At 44.7% G+C, this 22,290-nt stretch overlaps 1 protein-coding gene across 1 annotated transcript in view; it reads right to left on the bottom strand.

Moving 5' to 3' along the window:
- LOC122944480 (UDP-glucuronosyltransferase 1A1-like) overlaps positions 1–22,290 on the bottom strand; it is a 103,970-nt gene that overhangs the window by 79,949 nt on the left and 1,731 nt on the right. The window lies entirely within an intron of this gene.

Genomic DNA, 22,290 nt, shown 5'->3' with positions numbered 1-22,290 from the left:
CTCTTAGTTTAACCATCTCATCTCTAATTATCGCGATATCACCTTGTACTGCTGAGAGGGACAAAGCCATCTCTGAAACCGAGGTATTAGTGACATTTACTACTCCCAAAATATCAGAGAGTTTTTTTATTAATATTCTCAAAACCTTCACTCTGGTATATGTTGGCCTCTGTAGTGCCACCCTTTGACCGGTCCGTGTTACCCACTCTCTGCTCAACCTGTAGAGCAGCTCTCTGTGTACCTCCCCTAGTTTTGGGTGGAGGGGACTTCAAAAATTTGTCTAAACGAGTCTGGGGGCTTCCCCCCGAACTCCTTTCGGCGAAGCCATCCCTCCTGATTTACGATACTTAGGAGGCATTTTAAAGGACCCCTGTACGAACAGGTCGCACGGGGAAAACCCAATAATAGTACTGTATACCCTCTAAAGAGAAACAGACATTGAATATGAAAATACATTTTAATATGAAGGCTGATAGCACTACGCTGCTGCCTGCCCCTGTGCCCCCAATGCCCAAAAAATATTAATATGATGATATCTTAATTTGGAGCACAGCAGGGCGGGCAGCAGCAGACTAGGGTTGTCACGATACCAAAATTTAGAATCAATTTCGATACCATAAAAATGTATTGCAATACTCAATACCATTTGATACCACGCGAAAAAAATAAAACACCAAATAAAGCCGCGTTTATTCCGCATTTTATGGAACGTCCTGCCCATAATCAAACAGTCCTATCCTATTTTTGGGGGGACAAGTTGACAAAAAAAAGTATCAAATCGCGCAGTTTTTGTTTTTTTCTGCTACGGCGCTCACCACATAGGATTTTTTTTTTATATCTTAATAGTTTGGATTTTTCAGACGTGGCGATGTGCAATATGTTTATTTATTTATTATTTATAAACTTGGCAAAGGGGGTGATTTATACTTAATATTTAGGTGTTTTTTTACTTTTTTTTTTTTACTTTTTATTTAATAACAATTTCCCCCCTTAGGGGCTAGAACCTGGGATCTTTTCATCCCTTGTCCTATTCACACTAATAGAGCTCTATTAGGGTGAATAGGACTTTACACTCTCCCTGCTGCCCTGTGCATAGTACACACGGCAGCAGGGAGCTTACCATGGCAGCCAGGGCTTCAGTAGTGTCCTGGCTGCCATGGTAACCGATCGGAGCCCCAGGATTACACAGCTGGGGCTCCAATCAGAATCTGCCACTGCACCACCAATGAGGAGAAGGGGGGGACCCTGTGGCTACTGCCACCAATGATTTTAATACTAGAGGGGTTTGGGGGGGCGTACTGCGGGTGCTGTGCACATCTTTTGTGGCTCTATGGAAATAAATGGGTCCACTGTTCAGAATATTGATATTCATGGTCTATTCTCAAAACAGTGCATCAATATTAGGTCTGCGGGCGTCCAATACCTAGGACCCCCGCCAAAGAGCTGCTACCTTTTTGCTCCAGGCAGCGGATGTCAGCACCACAGCCACACTGCTCCATCCGTTTTGTAGTAAATGCAGCACTGATCCCATAAGAATGAATGAGACCAGTTACCAGCTTTCTTCCCCCACCGATTTGATAGTGATGGCCTATTCTGAGGATAGGCCATCAGTACCGAAATCCTAGACGACCCCTTTAAAGCAAGAATATAAAATGAACACGGAGTAGATCATGGCAGTATGTGGATCAGATTCACCAATGTTTAAGGTGCTTTCACCTGTTAAAACCACGACTTTGTGTCCATTCTGTGCCAGTCTCTACACCACAGGACGCATGCTCAGCCAGTGGATAGCATCCATAGGAGCAACAAGAAGCTTGCCCCCATAAACTTGTGTAAACATGGATAATATAGTCGTCAGGGATGCAGCACTATATAACAATGATAGCATCATCCCGGCTGCTGTGAATCATCTAGGAATCGATGCTCAAAATTTTAGAATATATATATTAATTTACCTCGATGACCTGCTTTATCTAGTTAGTGGTCTTGGAACTGTTTCAAAGTTGTTGGTTAACTCACTGTTTATTTTTTATGTCTTTGCTTTTCTGGGTACAAAAAGTACCATGAATCTGTGTTCTAAAGACTAGAAAAACAATTGCATAAAATCCCTCTGAACCATAATCTGAAAAAGTGTGAATGTTGAAACCTTTTTCCCCTGAAACAGGAGTGCTAGCCCGTACCAGTCCAAAACAAGTAACCATAAGGCCCCTTTCACACGAGCAAATTTTCCGCGTGGGTGCAATGCGTGACGTGAACGCATAGCACCCGCACTGAATCCTGACCCATTTATTTCAATGGGTCTGTGTACATGAGCGTTGTTTATCACGCATCAGTTCTGCGTTGAGTTAAAATCGCAGCATGTTCTATATTCTGCGTTTTTCACGCAGCCCTGGCCCCATAGAAGTGAATGGGGCTTCAGTGAAAAATGCATTGCATCCGCAATCAAGCGTTTTTCACTGATGGTTGTTAAGAGATGTTGTTTGTAAACCTTCAGTTTTTTATCACGCGCGTGAACATGGGTAGCTTTGTGTGCTCTGCCGAGAGTGGACGGCTCGTTTCACGGGACAAGAAAAACCTGCATTCAGTGTTTTCTTGTTTGGAAAAATGGGACAAGTGTGAATGTATTAAATAAAATTCTATAATTTGGCGCATTTATCCATTATGATGTATTGTGTTCCTCAAGAACTGTGATGGAGCAAATCTTTTAATTTAGGTGTAAGGCTACGGCTACACGACGACATTTTGACGCACCAATGTCGCGCAACAATTTTTATAAATGGTAGTTTATGGTGTCGCACTGCAACATGCGACATGCTGCGACTGCGACAGTCGCAAAAAAAACATTCGGCTAGGGCTACACGACAACATGTGTCGCGCGACAATAAGTCGAACAGGATAACAGGCCAAACTGGATGGACAAATGTCTTTTTTCAACCTTATATACTATGTTACCATGCTACAAAGGGCACAGCTATACTGCAACATATGTCGCACGACATTACTGTTACGCGACAATTTTTATAATGGTAGTCTATGGTGTCGCCCTGTGACATGCTGCGAATGCGACGCGACAGTCGCAGAAAAATCCATTTTGAATGCTTTTTTGCGACTGTTGTGTCGCAGTCGCAGCATGTCGCATGTCGCAGTGCGACGCCATAGACTATCATTCTAAAAATTGTCGCGCGGCAAATGTTGTTGTGTAGCCCTAGCCTTCAAGATGGATTTTTCTGCGACTGTCGCATCGCAGTATATTGCAGTGCGACACCATAGACTGCCAATATAAAAATTTTCGTGCGACACATGTCGTCATGTAGCCCTAACCTAAAAGTGGGTAGAAGTTGCTGTGTTAGTTTCTATTAACCCCTTCACTACCGAGCCACTTTTCACCTTAAATCCCAGGCCAATTTTTGCTAATCTGACATGTGTCACTTTATGCGGTAATAACTTTGGAACGCTTTTAACTTATCCAAGCCATTCTGAGAATGTTTTCTCGTGACACATTGTACTTCATGACAGTGGTAAATTTGAGTCGATATATTCCACCTTTATTTATAAAATAATCCTAAATTTACCAAACATTTGGAAAAATTCACAATTTTCTAAGTTTGAATTTCTCTACTTTTAAGACAGATAGTAAGTAATACCTCATAAAATGGTTATCAATCAACATTCCCCATATGTCTGTTTTATGTTGGCATCATTTTGTAAATGTAATTTTCTTTTTTTAGGACGTTTTCCAAAGCACAAATCAGTTATAAAGTGATTTTCTGGGGCTTATTGTCACAGGGTGCCGACTTCGCACTCCGTCCGTTCAGTGCCGCTGGCGCCCTGCGATATGTTCGGAACGAGGACGCGCGCTGTGTCATCGTCTCCAGAGCAACGGGGGGCGGGGAGGACCCGGCCACGCACGCCTCCTTAAAGTGGCCGGCGTCCTCCACTCCCACAGTGACTGCTCAGTTGTATGCAGGAGGATGAGTCATGTGACGCTGGCCACGTCGCATGACTCCTGCTCTCCCCTATTTAAGAGGCAGCCTGCTGGCCACAGGTTGCCTGAGAATAAAGGATTTTGTGTATAGAGCTGAGGACATGGGTTGCTAGATGGCCGCTAGCACATCTGCAATATCCAGTCCCCATAGCTCTGTGTGCTTTTACTGTGTAAAAAAAAATGATTTGATACATATGCTAATTAACCTTAGATGAATCCTGTCCCTGACTCATCTCACATACAGGACTCATCTCAGGTTAATTTGCATATGTATCAAATCTTTTTTTTACACAATAAAAGCACACAGAGCTATGGGGACTGGGTATTGCAGATGTGCTAGCGGCCATCTAGCAACCCATGTCCTCAGCTCTATACACAAAATCCTGGTGACAGGTTCCCTTTAAGGTCCTCTACCTAGTATATACTCCATTGGCATTTCTCCTTGTATTGAACTTTGGCTAGTTACTTGTTTTTGTAAAAATACAAACTACATTTTAGTCTTTTTACTTTTTTTTGTATTTGCTTGCTCCTTTTGTACTTTTGTATCTCCTGGCATTTGACTTCAGCTTGACTTTGACCTTAACTTCCCTCGCTTGCTCCCTTTGTCCTGTTTTAGCTTCTCCTGGTATTGACTTTCGGTTTGTTGTTTGATGCTGCTTCTGCTTGTTCTCTGATACCTCTGTGATATCCAGGTTTTGACCATGCTTGTTTGACCTCCCTGTATTTGTCTGTTTGTCCTTCCCTCCGCACTTACGCAGGTTAGGGATCGCCGTCCAGTTGTGCTCTGTTGCCTAGGACAGATAGTGCAAGTAGGCAGGGAGAGAGGAGTGGGTGGAGTCAGGGGTGCACTACTCCCTAACCCCTTTTTCGTGACACTTATGTAATGGAAACTACCCATAAATGACCTGATTTTAGAAACTACAACCCTCAAATTATTCAAAACTGATGTTACAAACTTTGCTAACCCTTGAGGTGTTCCACAAGAATTAACAAGAAATTTAGGTAAAATTTCAAAATTTTATTTTTTAGATTTTCCATTTTCTTTCATTTGTGCTGTAACATAGCAAGGGTTAAAAGAAAATTAAACCTAACAAAAAACTAACACTCATGCACTCTGCATCCCGACATGTTTCGCTGGTAACCAGCGTCTTCAGGGGATAATGCAGGGGAATGCATTATCCCCTAAAGATGCTGGTTACCCAGCGAAACATGTCGGGGTGCAGAGTGCATGAGTGTTAGTTTTTTTAGACAGTGGTAGTGAGGGAGCTCTCCATTAGCAGCGACTGCATGAGTATATAGGTGATAATAAATATAGCCAATAGTAATAACAAGTTAGAAACAACAGTGGAAATAAATAGCAGCCGGTCAACAGCTGTGATGAAAATATATACTATGTGAATGTATAGTCACGCAGACGCTAATAGGACCATTGATACAGATAAATATAGGCTATAAATAATGGTGGCAAAAAAACAGTAGTAGGTCGCTATAGTGAATAATTAGACATAGCAGCCCGCACCACTGATAGTTTTAAACAGTTAAAATAGTGTGTGTATAGATAGTGAAATAATCGAATTAAAAAAAGATAAATAAATAAAAGTAACGTTTTTGCTAATAAAAAAAGACCCAAAGACGTATTTAGGTCCAGATGGACCATCAATTAGCTTACTAATATCGCATATGAAGACACCCTGAGGTGGCCCTACAGAGGAAACCCCCAAAAAGTGACCCCATTCCGAAAACTAGACCCCTCATGGAGTATTTAAAGGTGTGTAGTGAGAACTTTGACGCATCAGGCATTTCACAGAATTAGGAAATACTTGGCTATGAAAATAAATAATTACATTTTTTTCCAGTACACCCACAATTTTCACATGGGGTAACAGGATAAAATGCACCCCACATTTTGTTACCCATTTCCCCCTGAAAATGGCAACACCCCACATGTGCTTGTAGCCTGCTGTATGGGCGCACAGCAGGGCTCTAGTGGCAAAGTGCAAATTATGGTTTTTGCAGGCTTGAATAAACAAACATGGATCTTAGGTGTCTTGTCGCATGTTAAAAAATTCCTGAGGTCGCCAGAAATTAAAAACCCCAAGAAGTGACCCCATTTTGGAAAAAGCACCCTCGTACAAACATTTTAAGGGGTGGAAAGGACATTTTTGACCAAACAGGTGTTTCACAGAAATGAATATGTAGTGGTTGGTAAAAAGTGGATATATAAACTATGCGGACTAAATCAGAGATATAAGGTGGTAAAACTACAGGGTACATCACGGATGAAATTAAATTAATGCTCCATGGATAAGTAGTAGATTCTGAAACAATCTTTGATGTACAGGCCAGGTTTTTCAGGGCAGGTTTCACAATGGTAAATGGTGTCTTTCCTTATCCCCCTTTTGGAACATACCCTGCATCTTTTTGGGGTCTTTCCTTTCCTCACTGTTTGGAGGACTTCACCAGGGAAATGTTGCCCTGGTGCAACTCGGGCACCGTTACTTGCAGAAGTACTGGGGCCCTCCATTGCTTGGTTTTGAAGAATTAGGGCCTTTATCACCACCTCTTGAAATTGTTGGAATGTTCTTGTCTGGCCTCTCGATCTAAATAGTATGTATGCATTGTACAGCGCCATCTGTACGGGGTGCACGGCCAGCTTTTTGTACTACACTTTTGTTTTTCATGTGGCACTGTAGGGCTTCAGAACATGATCTGAAAAATCAACCCTGTCCATCTGCCTGTTGTAGTCCAGAATGCAGTCTGGTTTGGGGACAGTGGTAGTGGTACCACTTACAGGGGCAGGGGAGCTGGCGTTACTGTGAATGGTGGTCAGCAAAAGGACATCCCTCTTGTCCTTGTACTTAACCACTAACATATTCTCATTGAGGAAAGCACGACTGTCTCCTTTTCTTAGTGGTTGCCCTACCAGGGATCTAGGAAGGCCTCTCTGATTTCTGCGTACTTTGCCGCACACCACAGTACCTCTGGAACTTAGCGACCGCAACAGTGGTAGACTCGTGTAGTAATTATCCACGTATAGATGGTAACCCTTATCCAGCAGTGGGTGCAGTAAGTCCCATATTAACTCCTAGGGCGGGGGGGGGGGGCGCATTCTGGGGTTTAAGCCAGGTGTCCCTCCCTTCATAAACCTGGAACTTGTGAGTGTACCTAGAGCTACTCTCACAGACTTTATACAGTTTTATGCCATACCTTGCCCGCTTGCTGGTCAGGTCCTGACAGAATCTTACCCTCCCTTTGAAATGTAATAGGGATTAGTCTATGCAGACATTTTATTGGGGGGTGAACACTTCTAAAAACTCTTCATTGAAGTGGTCAAGGACAGGCCAAATTTTGAACAGACGGTCAAATGCGGAGTCATTCTGGGGTGGGTGCTGTGCATTATTGTTGCAATGCAAAAAGTATTGATTGGAATCGATTACGGGCCATGGTATTACTGTAAATTGGAGTGTGGTGCAAGACATCTGCACTCCAATACTGATTAATCTTAGTTTTTTTAATAACGCCCATATGCAGCAAAAGCCCCCAAAAGGTCATCATCTCTGTTGCATTTACTGGGGTCCAACCTTGGGGTAAAGCGTATGGAGTTGTGGGGTTCTGGGAAATAAATTGCTGGGCATATAAATTTGTTTGGGTTACCATCAAATGTAAAAAATCTTCAGTGAAAACGATTAAAAAAAAAATCAATTTCTGTGAAGCCCGCACAGTCTATCTGAATTCCTGAGTTGCCCACAAACTCAGGAATTTGGGGCTGATAATTCTCAGAAATGTGCAAACCCTTATTTAGTGTGAGGGGTGTGTATGTTGTGTTTTCACACGTGAAGGGGCTTGTAATAAATCTGAAATTAAATTTAGGAGTAAAAAAGGAGAATTTTTTTTAAAAAAAAAGGCTTTTCTGCAAAAAAAGGTCACCCTCCCTCCCACCCCTGCAGCTGAATTTTTTCAATCCCTTTCAGCTGAGGAGTGGAGGGGGTGTGGCCTAGCCAGATCAGGGGCATGGCTTAGCGGGACCTAGAACTTGATTTTTAACTTCATTTTTTCAATCTCAGTCGGCTGATGGGAGGGGGTGTGGCCTAACAGGTTTGGCGGCGTGTCCTTTTGAACAGCTCACTCTAAGTCAGCACTATGCTGTCTGAGTGTGAGCTGCAGGGAGAAAGTCACCCTCCCTCCCACCCCTGCAGCTGACAGAAGTTGATTTTTACCTTCATTTTTTCAATCCCTGTCAGCTGAGTGGAGGGGGCGTGGCCTAACCAGATAAGGGGGTGGCTTAGAGGGACCTGGGGGAGGGGTTTTAGGTCTTTTGAGGGTGGACACATTGTGGCAGGGGGCGTGTCTGGGCTCCTTCCTGCAAGAGTGACACCCCTCTGGACAACTTACTGTCACGACTGTGACTGATCCAGACAGGTCTGGGAGGAGAAGGTCGCAGCGACTTGCTACTCGCGATAGCTTGTGAGTTTGCTCTGTGGTTCAGGGTATGTCATCAGGGTTTTGCCTTGTGAACCTTTTTGTCCTGACTGGGAGTTTGTAGGCATCCTTCTCAGGTGAGTCCTGTCTGCCACTCCCAGCTACTATATTAGTTTCAGTTTCACTTGCAGTCATTGCCAGATATAGTCCTTATTTCCAGTGCTATTCTGACCTTTGAAGGAGATCGTTTGATGGTATTGCTGTGGAGCTCTCGTCTGGTGTGGACTGTCGTTATTGGGATCACCTTCTCTGCTCGTGACTGGATAAGTCTATCTATGTTTGATTGTTTGTTTGTTTGTTGCTGTCTTCCCCTGTTGTTCTCCTAGACGTGAGTGATGGTGACTAGTGCTCCCATCTGCCTTTCCCCAGTCTAGTCTTGTTAGGGTGACTGAGGGTTTAGGCATCCTGCTCGCCGCACGGGTTCACACCCCGTCTAGGGTATCAGGGCAGACAGGTGCCAGCTTAGGGTTAGTCAGGGGTGACCGTTCTATTTCCCATCCGTAGATAAGGGTCCCCCTTCCCCTCCGTCTGGTGCGACACGACTGCTGCTGGGATAGCGGTCGTGACAGTATATCTGGCCATTTAAAAAAAAAAAAAAAAAAAAGTGACATTTCTTTTTTTTATGGATCCGGTTACGGTTTTGGCAAAAGAATTACAGGGGTTATCCCTGGAAGTGGCAGGATTAAAAGCAACAGTGCAGCAGCAGCAGCAATCCTTGGGTTCCACCGTTGCTACGGGAAACCAAGGTACTCCTGAGCCAAAAGTGGTTTTACCTGATAGGTTCTCAGGAGGAAGAGACCAATTTGTAACCTTCAGAGAGGCTTGTAAATTGTTCTTCAGGTTACGCCCTAGGTCCTCCGGCGGTGAGGAACAACGGGTGGGCATTGTAATTTCGCTCCTGCAAGGAGATCCGCAGGCTTGGGCTTTCTCCCTACCATCAGACTCTCCGGCCTTACGATCAGTGGAGGAGTTTTTTAAAGCCCTGGGTCTCGTATATGATGACCCGGACAGGGTCTCACTGGCTGAGTCTAAGCTACGTAGACTTCGGCAAGAGAACCGGTCTGCTGAACTATATTGTTCCGAATTCCGTAGGTGGGCTACTGATACATTATGGAACGACTCGGCCCTTAGGAGTCAGTTCTGCCAGGGGTTGTCTGAAAAATTAAAAGACGCGCTGGCGGTATACGAGGTCCCTGGGTCTCTTGAGGCAGCTATGTCTCTGTCCATAAGAATCGACAAACGACTCAGGGAGAGACTATTAAATTCTACAGAGGCCTCTATAGGGCAGGGATCGGTTTGTTATGATCCAGTCGAACCAATGCAAATTGGGGGCGCCACTAGACGGGTGAATCCTTCTAAGGTCCGCCGTAGGTCAGAGGTTTGTTTTCGTTGTGGGGGGAGGGGTCATTTTGTAAAGGTATGTCCCTCAGAATCCAAGAGACCACAAACAAGGGAGCCGGCGGAAAACTAGAGTCCCCAGATTGTGCGGAGGATAACAGTCTGGGCGTATTTCTTTCCTCCATACGCATGTCTCAGTTTTTGTTGTCCGCTACCGTTGAGGCGGGCAACAAGACTGAGATCTGTTCTGTCTTTTTGGACAGTGGGGCAGGGGTCAACTTGGTGGATTCACGGTTTGCTCAGGCTCTGGGTTTTACTCCGGAACCGGTACGCAGAACTATTCCTGTTTTTGCCATCGACTCCTCCCCTCTTACTCAGAGAGAGTTAACTCAGATCATCCATAATATCCATCTGCAGGTAGGGGACCTCCATAAAGAACATATCTCTTGTTATGTCCTGGACGGTCTTCCGGCTCCTATGGTATTGGGGCTTCCCTGGCTGGTGACCCACAATCCAGTGGTGGATTGGCAGGCCGGGGAGATTGTGGAGTGGAGTGAACATTGTAAGGACAACTGCTTGAGTAGTAGGTTCTCTACACTCTCTGTAACATCTCTACCTGCCTTTCTGTCAGATTTTATGGATGTGTTTTCTGAGAAGGGTTGTCAGGGGTTACCACCTCATCGTCCATATGATTGCCCGATTAATCTTGTACCTGGGGCAAAACTACCTAAAACCCGGTTATACAATCTTTCCGGCCCGGAGAGGAAGGCTATGAAAGATTATATTTTGGAGAGTTTGGCTAAGGGACACATCAGACCCTCTTCTTCACCCGTGGCTGCAGGTTTCTTTTTTGTTAAAAAGAAAGATGGGGGCCTGCGTCCTTGCCTGGATTTCCGGGAATTAAACCGGATAACTATCCGAGATCCCTATCCTCTTCCTCTCATTCCCGACCTCTTTAATCAGGTTGCTGGTGCTAAATGGTTCTCTAAAATGGATCTCAGAGGAGCCTATAACCTGGTTCGCATCAAAGAGGGGGATGAGTGGAAGACGGCTTTTAATACTCCAGAAGGGCATTATGAAAATTTGGTCATGCCATTTGGTCTTACTAATGCGCCTGCGGTGTTCCAACATTTTGTCAACGATATTTTTAGTCACCTTATCGGGAGATTTGTTGTGATATATCTTGATGACATCCTGGTCTATTCTCCGGATTTGGAGACACATAAGATCCATGTGAGACAAGTGCTGCAGATATTAAGGGCCAACAAATTGTTTGCTAAATTAGAGAAATGTGTGTTCGCCGTAAAAGAACTGCAATTTCTGGGGTATGTGTTGTCAGATTCAGGTTTCCGCATGGATCCAGAGAAAGTCCGGGCGATTATGGACTGGGATCTGCCTGAGAACCTGAAGGCATTGCAACGTTTCCTGGGGTTTGCCAATTTTTATAGAAAGTTTATAAAGAACTATTCCTTGGTGGTCAAACCACTGACTGACATGACCCGAAAGGGATCCGATTTTTCCAAATGGTCACATGCAGCCAAAACTGCCTTTACATCTCTGAAGGAGAGATTCACCTCGGCCCCTATTCTCGTACAGCCAGATGTCTCGCTTCCTTTTATTGTAGAGGTTGATGCATCAGAGGTGGGGGTGGGAGCGGTACTTTCTCAGGGCCCGTCCCCTGGTGAATGGCGTCCGTGTGCTTTCTTTTCGAAGAAATTGTCTACTGCAGAAAGGAACTATGATATTGGCAACAGGGAACTTTTGGCTATTAAGTTGGCCTTTGAGGAGTGGCGTCATTTTTTGGAGGGGGCGGTTCATCCCGTCACAGTGATTACTGATCACAAAAACGTATTATATCTGGAGTCTGCTAAACGTCTCAACCCTAGACAGGCTCGGTGGTCGTTATTTTTTACTAGGTTTAATTTTGTAATAACCTATCGCCCGGGGGCAAAAAATACTAAGGCGGATGCATTGTCTCGAAGTTTTCCTGGAGGGGGTGATGTTGAGGTACCAGAGCCTATTTTGCAAAAGGGGGTGGTGGTCTCTGCATTACACTCAGGTTTAGAGGGGAGGGTGTTGGAAGCTCAGGGGGACGCCCCGGCCTCCTGCCCCTCGGGTAAACTGTTTGTGCCAGAAAATTTACGCCTGGAGATACTAAAAGAACACCATAACTCCACACTGGCAGGACACCCAGGTAGTAAGGCAACCTCTGAATTAGTGTCTCGTCGGTTCTGGTGGCCTAAGTGGAGCCAGGAGGTGTTTAATTTTGTGTCTGCATGTGCTACCTGTGCTCGTTCTAAGGTAGATCATACTCGTCCAGCAGGGCGTCTTTTACCTCTGGCCATCCCCAACAGGCCTTGGACGCACCTATCAATGGATTTCATTACGGATCTACCAGTATCAGCTGGGAAGACTGTTATTCTTGTAGTTGTTGACAGATTCAGTAAAATGGTGCACTTTATTGCTCTTACCGCATTGCCTAATGCTAATACACTGGCTCAGGTTTTTATTGACCACATCGTGAAGCTTCACGGGGTCCCTTCCGATATTGTTTCGGATCGTGGCACCCAATTTGTTTCTAAATTTTGGAAAGCTTTTTGTTCTCGTTTAGGGGTTCATCTGTCGTTTTCTTCATCTTTCCATCCACAGTCCAACGGTCAGACTGAACGTACCAATCAAAACCTAGAGACATATTTGAGATGCTTTGTTTCCGAAAATCAGGAGGAATGGTCATCTTATTTACCGTTAGCCGAGTTTGCCATTAATAATCGTCGTCAAGAATCCACAGATAAGTCACCATTTTTTGGTGCGTATGGTTTCCATCCTCAGTTTTGTACGTTTAGTGAGGGGGGGCCGTCTGGGATTCCCGAGGAGGAACAATTTGCATCTTCACTTTCATCAGTGTGGCAGAGTGTGCAAAAAAGTTTGAAGAGAATTGGTGGTAGATACAAACGTGCGGCTGATAAGAAGCGCTCTGAAGGTCCGGACCTTGGGGTGAATGACTTGGTGTGGTTGTCTACCAGAAATATCAAGTTGAAGGTTCCCTCGTGGAAATTAGGTCCGAGATTTATTGGTCCTTATAGGGTAATTAAGGTCATTAACCCGGTGGCTTTTCGTCTGGAGCTACCTCAGACTCTAAGGATCCTATAATGTCTTCCACAGATCTCTGCTTAAGAGATATGTAGAACCTCCTGAACCATTGCCACTACCGCCTCCACCGGTGGTTGTTGATGGCAGTCTTGAGTTTCAGGTAGAAAAGATTGTTGATTCACGATATGTTCGCCGCTCTCTTCAGTACCTGGTGCACTGGAGAGGTTATGGTCCCGAAGAGAGAATGTGGGTGCCAGCATCAGAGATAAAGGCGGACAGACTTATTCGAGCTTTTCATAGGTCCCCGGGTCTTGAGGGTCCGGTGGCCCCTCGTAGAAAGGGGGGTACTGTCACGACTGTGACTGATCCAGACAGGTCTGGGAGGAGAAGGTCGCAGCGACTTGCTACTCGCGATAGCTTGTGAGTTTGCTCTGTGGTTCAGGGTATGTCATCAGGGTTTTGCCTTGTGAACCTTTTTGTCCTGACTGGGAGTTTGTAGGCATCCTTCTCAGGTGAGTCCTGTCTGCCACTCCCAGCTACTATATTAGTTTCAGTTTCACTTGCAGTCATTGCCAGATATAGTCCTTATTTCCAGTGCTATTCTGACCTTTGAAGGATATCGTTTGATGGTATTGCTGTGGAGCTCTCGTCTGGTGTGGACTGTCGTTATTAGGATCACCTTCTCTGCTCGTGACTGGATAAGTCTATCTATGTTTGATTGTTTGTTTGTTTGTTGCTGTCTTCCCCTGTTGTTCTCCTAGACGTGAGTGATGGTGACTAGTGCTCCCATCTGCCTTTCCCCAGTCTAGTCTTGTTAGGGTGACTGAGGGTTTAGGCATCCTGCTCGCCGCACGGGTTCACACCCCGTCTAGGGTATCAGGGCAGACAGGTGCCAGCTTAGGGTTAGTCAGGGGTGACCGTTATATTTCCCATCCGTAGATAAGGGTCCCCCTTCCCCTCCGTCTGGTGCGACACGACTGCTGCTGGGATAGCGGTCGTGACACTTACTGGCTCATTTGCATACCAAATAAACTGGATTTTCAGAGGATAAAAACATCTATTGCTAGAACAAAGGCACATCTTGAAATAAGGTACTAAGTGCTATTAGGCTATGGATTTACTTCAATAGCAATTATCCTGGTGACAGATTTCCTTTAGAGCTCTCCTACAGCAGTGAAGAAAAATGGCTGGGTTGTTATGGAAACCTGGAATAAAACTGTATGTGGAGGCTGGAGGACCTGCGATCTTCTATTGGCTCCTAATGGTCATGTGACTAAGCTTCTGTTGGCTAATGAATTTTTTGGGAATATCTCAGAAACGGTACGTCCTAGAGAGCTGAGACCTGGCCTAAAACCTTCCTGGACACCTGATGTACCCGTGTACCAAATTTTGTGATTGTAAATGCGACGGTGCGGACATACACACACAAACACATACATACACTCAGCTTTATATATCTAACTACCACTAACTGCAGGTCTTTTTGCAGCACACAGATCGTGCGTGTGCGCAAAAACTTGTAGTATAAAAATTCACTACAGTGTTAAAAAAGTAAACACTAGCTAAAAATTAACTTATATCTATAGAAATATAGAACTCTATATACCTTATTTTTCGCCCCCATAAGAAGCATTTTTCCCTCTAAAAGTGGGGAAAATGCCCCTGCATCTTATGGGGCAAATACTAATCACACGCTTCCATTATGGAAGCACTGATTAGTAACGGTGGACCGGGAAGCGGTGAAAGCGCTATACTCACCTCTTCCTGGTCCTTGGCGTTCTGCTGTGAAGGCTGCGAACATGTGACCTCACACTGTACGCGTCACACACAGAAGACTGAAGAGGAGGATTACTGAGCACTGGGTGGTGAGGAGCAGTGGCGTCCGGAGCAGGAAAGGTAAGTGTTTTTTTGTAATTTTATTTCAGGGCTGATGGAGGCACTGGGGGCTGAAGAGAGGCATATGGGGGCTGAAGAGAGGCATATGGGGGTTAAAGAGAAGCATATGGGGGCTAAAGAGAGGCATATAGGGGCTGAAAAGAGGAATATGGGGCTGATGAGAGGCATGGGGCTCTTATCTGAGGTCTTATTGGGGTCATTTACATTGGGGTCTGAGCTGAGGTCTTATTGGGGTCTTATTAACATTGGGGGTCTGATTGGTGGACTAACCTGAGGTGTAATGAAAAATATTTTTTTCTTATTGTCCCTCTCTAAAACCTAGGTGCGTCTTATGGGCCGGAGCGTTTTATAGGGCAAAAAATATGGTATATTTATATAAAGCCCTAAATACAATTTCTTTGTTTTGAACACAAAAAAAAGGAAAATTGTCAAAAAAATCCACACAAATGCGAACAAACACAAAAAAAAAAAGCGCAAAAAATAATCCCTAGGGGCTGATTAGGCAGGTATGCACTGAACAGAACTTGGCAGTCACAGCTCACACGCAGAAAAAGTGGTGCAGAGCTGGAAAAAAAAAAAAGACCAAAAAAAGGCGCACAGACCAAATGGCATCCGTAAAAAAAGGAATGGGGGGCGGGAAGGTACAGGGACGGAGGGTGGTTTAGGGATCTGGAACTGCTGCAAATGAAAAAAAAAAAAATCAGAGCAGCAATTCCAGATGTTTTTCTTCTTCTTCTTTCAATCGCAGCGCTGGCAGGGGACGCCAAACACTGGTGTCCCCTGCCTAACCACGGGGGAGATTGGTGCTGACTAGTTCAGCACCAGTCACCCCTGTACAACCCCTGTACCACCACCCTGCAGCTCCATGAATGATCTGGAGCTGCGATTGGCCGGTCTGCAGAAACCGGCCAATCACAGAAATCGGGGCTGCAGGGGGGGTGGGGGTGGAAAAACCTCCCTGTGCCCGTAGGAAAGTGGGCTGCCTGCCGTGCAGAGCAGCCATCGTACCCCGGTCACCGAGCGATTTTGCTAAGGGACCAGGTGTACACAGTGCCGTACATGGGATTTCTGACCCACTTTTCAGCTCCATACATGTACAGCGCTGGTATCCTACGGGTTAAAAGAGGACCAGTCACCTCTCCTAACATGTTTGTTTTGGTAAAGACTAATTTTAACCATAAAATAACAATTCTAGAGCATTTTGTCTTAGAAAATAAGTTCTCTTTCATTATTCTATTAAAGTCCCCCTTGTCAATAGAGTGCGTTCATAAATAGTCTGATACTGTCAGCCCTGATTGGACAGTTTCATTCTGTGAAGGGACGTACCTGATACTGGGGTCACATCCAATTTAGTCATATATTTCCAGAAGGAATAACTGAAGACTGTCACAACAGGGAGTTGTAGGAATGCTCCAGAATTGTTATTCCATTTTGGAATACAAGTATTTAATAAAACAGGTAAGGGCTCTTTCACACTTGCGTTCTTTTCTTCCGGCATAGAGTTCCGTCGTCAGGGCTCTATGCCAGAAGAATCCTGATCAGGATTATCGTAATGCATTCTGAATGGAGAGAAATCCGTTCAGGATGCATCAGGATGTCTTCAGTTCCGGACCGGAACGTTTTTTGGCCGGAGAAAATACCGCAGCATGCTGCGCTTTTTGCTCCGGCCAAAAATCCTGAAGACTTGCCGCAAGGCCGGATCCGGAATTAATGCCCATTGAAAGGCATTGATCCGGATCCGGCCTTAAGCTAAACGTCGTTTCGGCGCATCGCCGGATCCAACGTTTAGCTTTTTCTCAATGGTTACCATGGCTGCCGGGACGCTAAAGTCCCGGCAGCCATGGTAAAGTGTAGAGGGGAGCAGCATACTTACCGTCCGTGCGGCTCCCGGGGCGCTCCAGAGTGACGTCAGGGCACCCCAAGCGCATGGATCACGTGATCGCATGGGGCGCTCTGACGTTATTCTGGAGCGCCCCGGGAGCCGCGCGGACTGTAAGTATACCGCTCCCCCGCTCCCCCGCTCCCCACTACTTCTATGGCAACCAGGACTTTAATAGCGTCCTGGCTGCCATAGTAACACTGAATGCATTTTGAAGACGGAGCCGTCTTCAAATGCTTTTAGTTCACTTGCGTTTTTCCGGATCCGGCGTGTAATTCCGGCAAGTGTACACGCCGGATCCGGACAACGCAAGTGTGAAAGAGGCCTAAGGCAGAAGAGCTGGTATTTTTAATGCTATTAGGATAAGTCATTTCGATTAGTACGAAGTACACAGTGGCAATTGCAATTAGTAAGTGCAAAGGTCCTACAATAACGGGTGCCCATTCCGAAAAAAAATCTGAAAGCTAATTAATAACAGACTAGGAAGGGTAATATACTGCTATGACACAATACTTAGGCTATACCTTTTATATTATAATATATGATATAAGTACCATATTTTTCAGTTTATAAGATGCACTTTTTCTACCAAAAGTGGGGCAGAAATGGCAGCTCGTCTTATAAAGAAAACAGCAATGAGCGCCTCCATTATGGAAGCGATCATTAGTATGCAGGAGGGCCAGGGAGCCCTGACTGTGTATTCTTCTGGGCCTTGCGCTGCACTGTGTCCTGACTGCTGGGCATTGCCAGGTCACAGTGCAGTGTCAGGCCCAGAAGAAGACCAGGGAGTAGTAGGTGCAGGAAGACGGTGCTGAGCAGTGAGCTCTCACATATTTTATAAAACATTATGGTATATAATTACTAATTTGATTGCACCTATAATTTAGTGCAAAATGCTTCGCTGGGCCAGGGCATGCACACTGTAATGCCATTTTGGGCACAGCATCAATTCAACTATTGTGCAGGTGCGGGATCTCGGCCGGACCTAGGCATGATACGAGGGAATAGGAGGGCGTGCAAAGAAGGAGGCTGGGGGAGGAGTAACGGTTAAAAAGGCAGAGCAGCCTGGGCACCTATACACAGAACGCCGCCCCTGGGCACTTGTGAGTGCTCATTTGCATAAAATACTGAGGAAGCGAGCGTCCTTCTCTCAGAGCTGCGTGCGCCGAATGATGTGCAGGCGCGGGATTTAAATTGCAGACAGGGCCAGCCGGAGGAGGAGAGCACTCGCTGGCCCTATCAATCAGCAGGAGGAGGGGGCGTTTTTTTTAAAGGAGGATGCGGCGGCTACCAGCAAGTAACCGCCCTACTTGCTGGTAGTGAAGTCATTTGCATATTATAAAAGTGCAGTTTTTAAAGAAACTAGCCAACAGAAAAGGGTAAGAGCCCTATATATTGAATAATCGCAGTATAAGGATTTTAATTAGCCCCAAAAAATAAATGACTTTTGGGGGGTGACAGAAGCCCTTTAAGTTATTTTTATTATGTATTACCTAATGAATTTTGGTGTTATAATATGTTATTTTTGCACTAGGCACTTTATTTCATTGAGGTTTATACTATTGGTGGGGTGGAGGATTGGTCCGCGCTATTCCTTGTGCATAATAACAATTCTAGAAATTACACATAAAATCAAACATGCACATTAAGGCCTCTTTCACAAGAGCGATACAGATTGTGCCAGGATCTGTTCAGGGAAAAACGGATGGTTTTGCATGGGAGTTCAATCAGTTTTTTCTGCTATTGGGTTCAGTGTCTTTTTTCCGCCCGGATTGTATCCAGATAGCATGCGTCTTTCACATGTGTGAAGAAAAACTGAAGAATAACAGTCTACATCTGCTGCCGGATTCCTTTCCTTTTTCCACACAAGCACCATTTACTTCTATGGGGCCAGAGCTGCATGAAGATGCACAATATAGAACATGCTGCGATTTTTCTGAAAAGGATGATGCGTAAAAAATGATGCTCATGTGCACAAACCCCTTGAAATAAACTGGTCAGTATTCAGTCTGTATGCTATGCCTTCACTACACGCATCACATCCAGACGGAAAGCTTGCTCACGTGAAAGAGTCCTAAGTAATAATCATAGGAAAGGTTATTAATACCTCTTATACAACCCCTTTAAATAGAAATATAAACACCATGCAGCTGACCTGACCCCAATATACGTTCTTTGTAAGTGGTTGATTACATAGAGTACTATAATTATATAGTTAAAGGGGTTTTCCAGACTTGTCACCATTGAGACCAGTGAATGGCTGCAGCAGCGCACATAACCCCATCTGGAAGTTTACAGGCCAGGTTCTGGAAGCATTACTGAATGGATCCTCTGTGCTAGAACCAAGCAGTGGGAAACAGGTGGATTGATTTCTTATTTTAGGTGGATCACATCCCAAGGGATAAATAAATATTAAGGTACAGCTGGAAAATTATTTTAATCTTTTAATGTTAAGATATTTTGTACTGACCTTTTTCTCTTTCTGTGCTTTGGATTGTGTCTTTAAGACCAAACATCTTGCACGCACTCTATAAGGGCAGTGGTTGTGGAACCACTGCACCAACTAGTTTGACTTTGGGCTAGACCCAAGGATATTATCCTGGCAGTCCCTTGGTTTCCACCCTTTAACACCTATACAGGGATCTGGACTTCACTGCAGGGGAGCCACCAGGCCGCTTGGAATAGTCCCAGAGTGGTTGGCAGCTGACCTTCGGCGTAAAGCACCGAAAGGTCAGGCAATACTAGTAGTCACAGGCCAGTGTCAAGGCAGTATTAGTACTTGCGAATCAGTGAAACTAGTCTGAAGTCAGGGTGGCCAGATAAGGGTCAATATGGTAAGAAGGCAAACAAAGTCAGGCAGCAAGGGTCAGAAATGGTAGACAGGCAGGGATCAGTTCACAGGCAGACAAACAGAACAGCACACACTCACTTGGTAATAGAACACTAGTACAAATCTAAAGTTCAAGAAACCCTTCCATTAGGGAAGATGCCTTATATACCCAGCTGAAACCAGCTATGGCCACGCTGGCCCTTTAAGAGCTGGTAAGTGCACACATGTCCTAGATGCAGAGTTGGAAGGCCTAGGCAAGAAGCACAGACCGTGGCCTGCAGCAAAGGAGGCCACGCAAGATGCCAGTGGCTGGACCCACTGCTGGTGGGCAGAGGAAGGCAAGCAGGCCCGCACTGCTGAAACAGAAAATAATGGGAAAGTAACATGACGTTCGTGCTCACTCAGAGGACTGGGGCAGCGATGGACACGGGCCACTGAACAGCTGCATACTATATTTAAAAAAGTGAATACAGCGCATCATTGGGTCATGTAAAACCCCCTTGTACACAATAGACCATCAGCAAAACAGAAAAATCCAGCACTGAAAGAAGATTCCAATAAAACTTCTTATTTACTAAATCCACATTAAAATCCAACATGGTCTCCGATCATCATAGTTTAGCTTATGTTTCAGATGATCAATCCTAGTTGTTTTTGGCTGCCACTGACCGGTGTACACAGGTGCTGGCTTTGTGTGTGTGAATTAGGGCTTTTATGCATTGTACCTCTGTCTTTACCATTGCTAGTGATAATCTCCTGCTCTGTGAGCTGCTGCATGGCTGTGATCTGGTGACCTCAACAATGCAAAAAGACCTGGATGCCCACGGAAGACAACAGTGGTGGATGATCGCAGAATAATTACCATGGTGAAGAGAAACCCCTTCACAACAGCCAACCAAGTAAACAACACTCTCCAGTATATAGGCATATCAATATACAAATCTACCGTAAAGAGAAGACTGCATGAAAGTAAATACAGAGGGTTCACTGCACGGTGTAAGCCACTCAAAAGCCTCAAAAATAAGAAGGCTAGATTGGACTTTGCTAAAAAAAAAAAACAGCACACTTCTGGAAGCACATTCTTTGGACAGGTGAAACCAAGATCAACCTCTACCAGAATGATGGAAAGAAAATAGTATGGTGAAGGCATGGTGCAGCTCATGATCCAAAGCATACCACATCATCTGTAAAACACGGCGGAGGCAGTGTGATGGCTTGGGCATGTATGGCTGCTAGTGGCACTGGGACCCTAGGGTTTATTGATGATGTGACACAGGACAGAAGCAGCCCGATGAATTCTGGGGTTTTCAGAGACATACTGTGTGCTGAAATCCAGCCAAATGCAGCCAAACTGATTGGTCGGCATTGCATAATACAGATGGACAATGACCCAAAACATAAAGCCAAAGCAACCCAGTAGTTTATTAACGCAAAGAAGTAGAATATTCTTGAATGGCCAAGTCAGTCGCCTGATCTGAACCCAATAGAGCATTTAACTTGTTAATGACTGAACTTCAGACAGAAACAAAGGCTCACAAACAAACAGCAACTGAAAACCGCTGCAGTAAAGGCCGGGCAGAGCATCAAAAATGAGGAAACACAGCGTCTGGTGATGTCTATGAGTTAAAGACTTCAGGCAGTCATTGCCAACAAAGGGTTTTCAACCAAGTATTAGAAATTAACATTTTATTTACAATTATTTAATTTGTCTGATTACTTTTGAACCCCTTAAATGAAGGGATTGCGTTTAAAAAATGCTTTAGTTCCTCACATTTTATGCAATAATTTTGTTCAACCCACTAAATTAAAGCTGAAAGTCGGAACTTCAACTGCATCTGAATTGTTTTGTTCAAAATCCATTGTGGTAATGTACAGAACAAAAATTTGAAAATGTTGTCTCTGTCCAAATATATATGGAGCCACAAAAGGCTTTAGAACATATAACTGCACCGCTGAACGGCAAAATATTTTACTTATCCCACTAATACACGACAAAGAGGGCTGTAATTTTCGCACTTCGCCACAAAACGGCTAATAAGCCCTTTTTTCCCACTAATACAAGCCCAAAAAAATCTTCACAATTAACTGCACTGCACATGGGCAAATAAGACATATAAATATTTCCTTGTAATAAACCCTGTTAATGGCTGTAGCAGTCTCTTCTCTCTTCATTGAGCAGGACCTGCCGAAGGACCTGCGATCTGCATGGTGACATAACCACGTGGGAGCGCGCAGTGACGTCATCGCGCACCTTCGGCAGGTCCCTTTCTGTGAAGAGAGAAGAGACTGCTGCAGCGCGAGCAAGTGGAAAAGGTAAGGGTTTGTTTTTTATTTGTTTTTTGGGCTGCGAGACACTATGGGGACATTATAAAACAATGGGGGACATTATAAAGCTGGGGGCCCTAAAAAAATAAAATAAATGAAACACACTATGGGGGACATTATTTAAGATGGGGCCCTACATTGGGGCATTATTAAAGCTAGGGGTGGTTAAAAAAAATATATATACACTCTGGGGGACATTTGTTTAGCTGGGGGCCTACATGGGGGCATTATTTTAGTTGGGGGCAGCAAAAAAAAATAAAAAATCCTACAGTATGGGGGACATTATTTTAGCTGGGGGCCTACCATCCTGTGCGTGTTCTCAGAAGGTGGGTCAAATTCATCCATTTTTCATGTCCATTTCTAACGGACAAGAAAAACGGATGAAAAAACAGATGCAAAACGGACATTAAAAACGGACATACGGCCAGAAAATGGATGCACACACTGATTCAAAATGGCCATGAAAAA

Source organism: Bufo gargarizans, chromosome 8 (genome assembly GCF_014858855.1).
Source record: "Bufo gargarizans isolate SCDJY-AF-19 chromosome 8, ASM1485885v1, whole genome shotgun sequence".
In the NCBI taxonomy this organism is placed as follows: domain Eukaryota; kingdom Metazoa; phylum Chordata; class Amphibia; order Anura; family Bufonidae; genus Bufo; species Bufo gargarizans.
The sequence above is the reverse complement of the archived record's forward strand: the minus strand, read 5'-3'. Positions and strand labels throughout refer to the sequence as shown.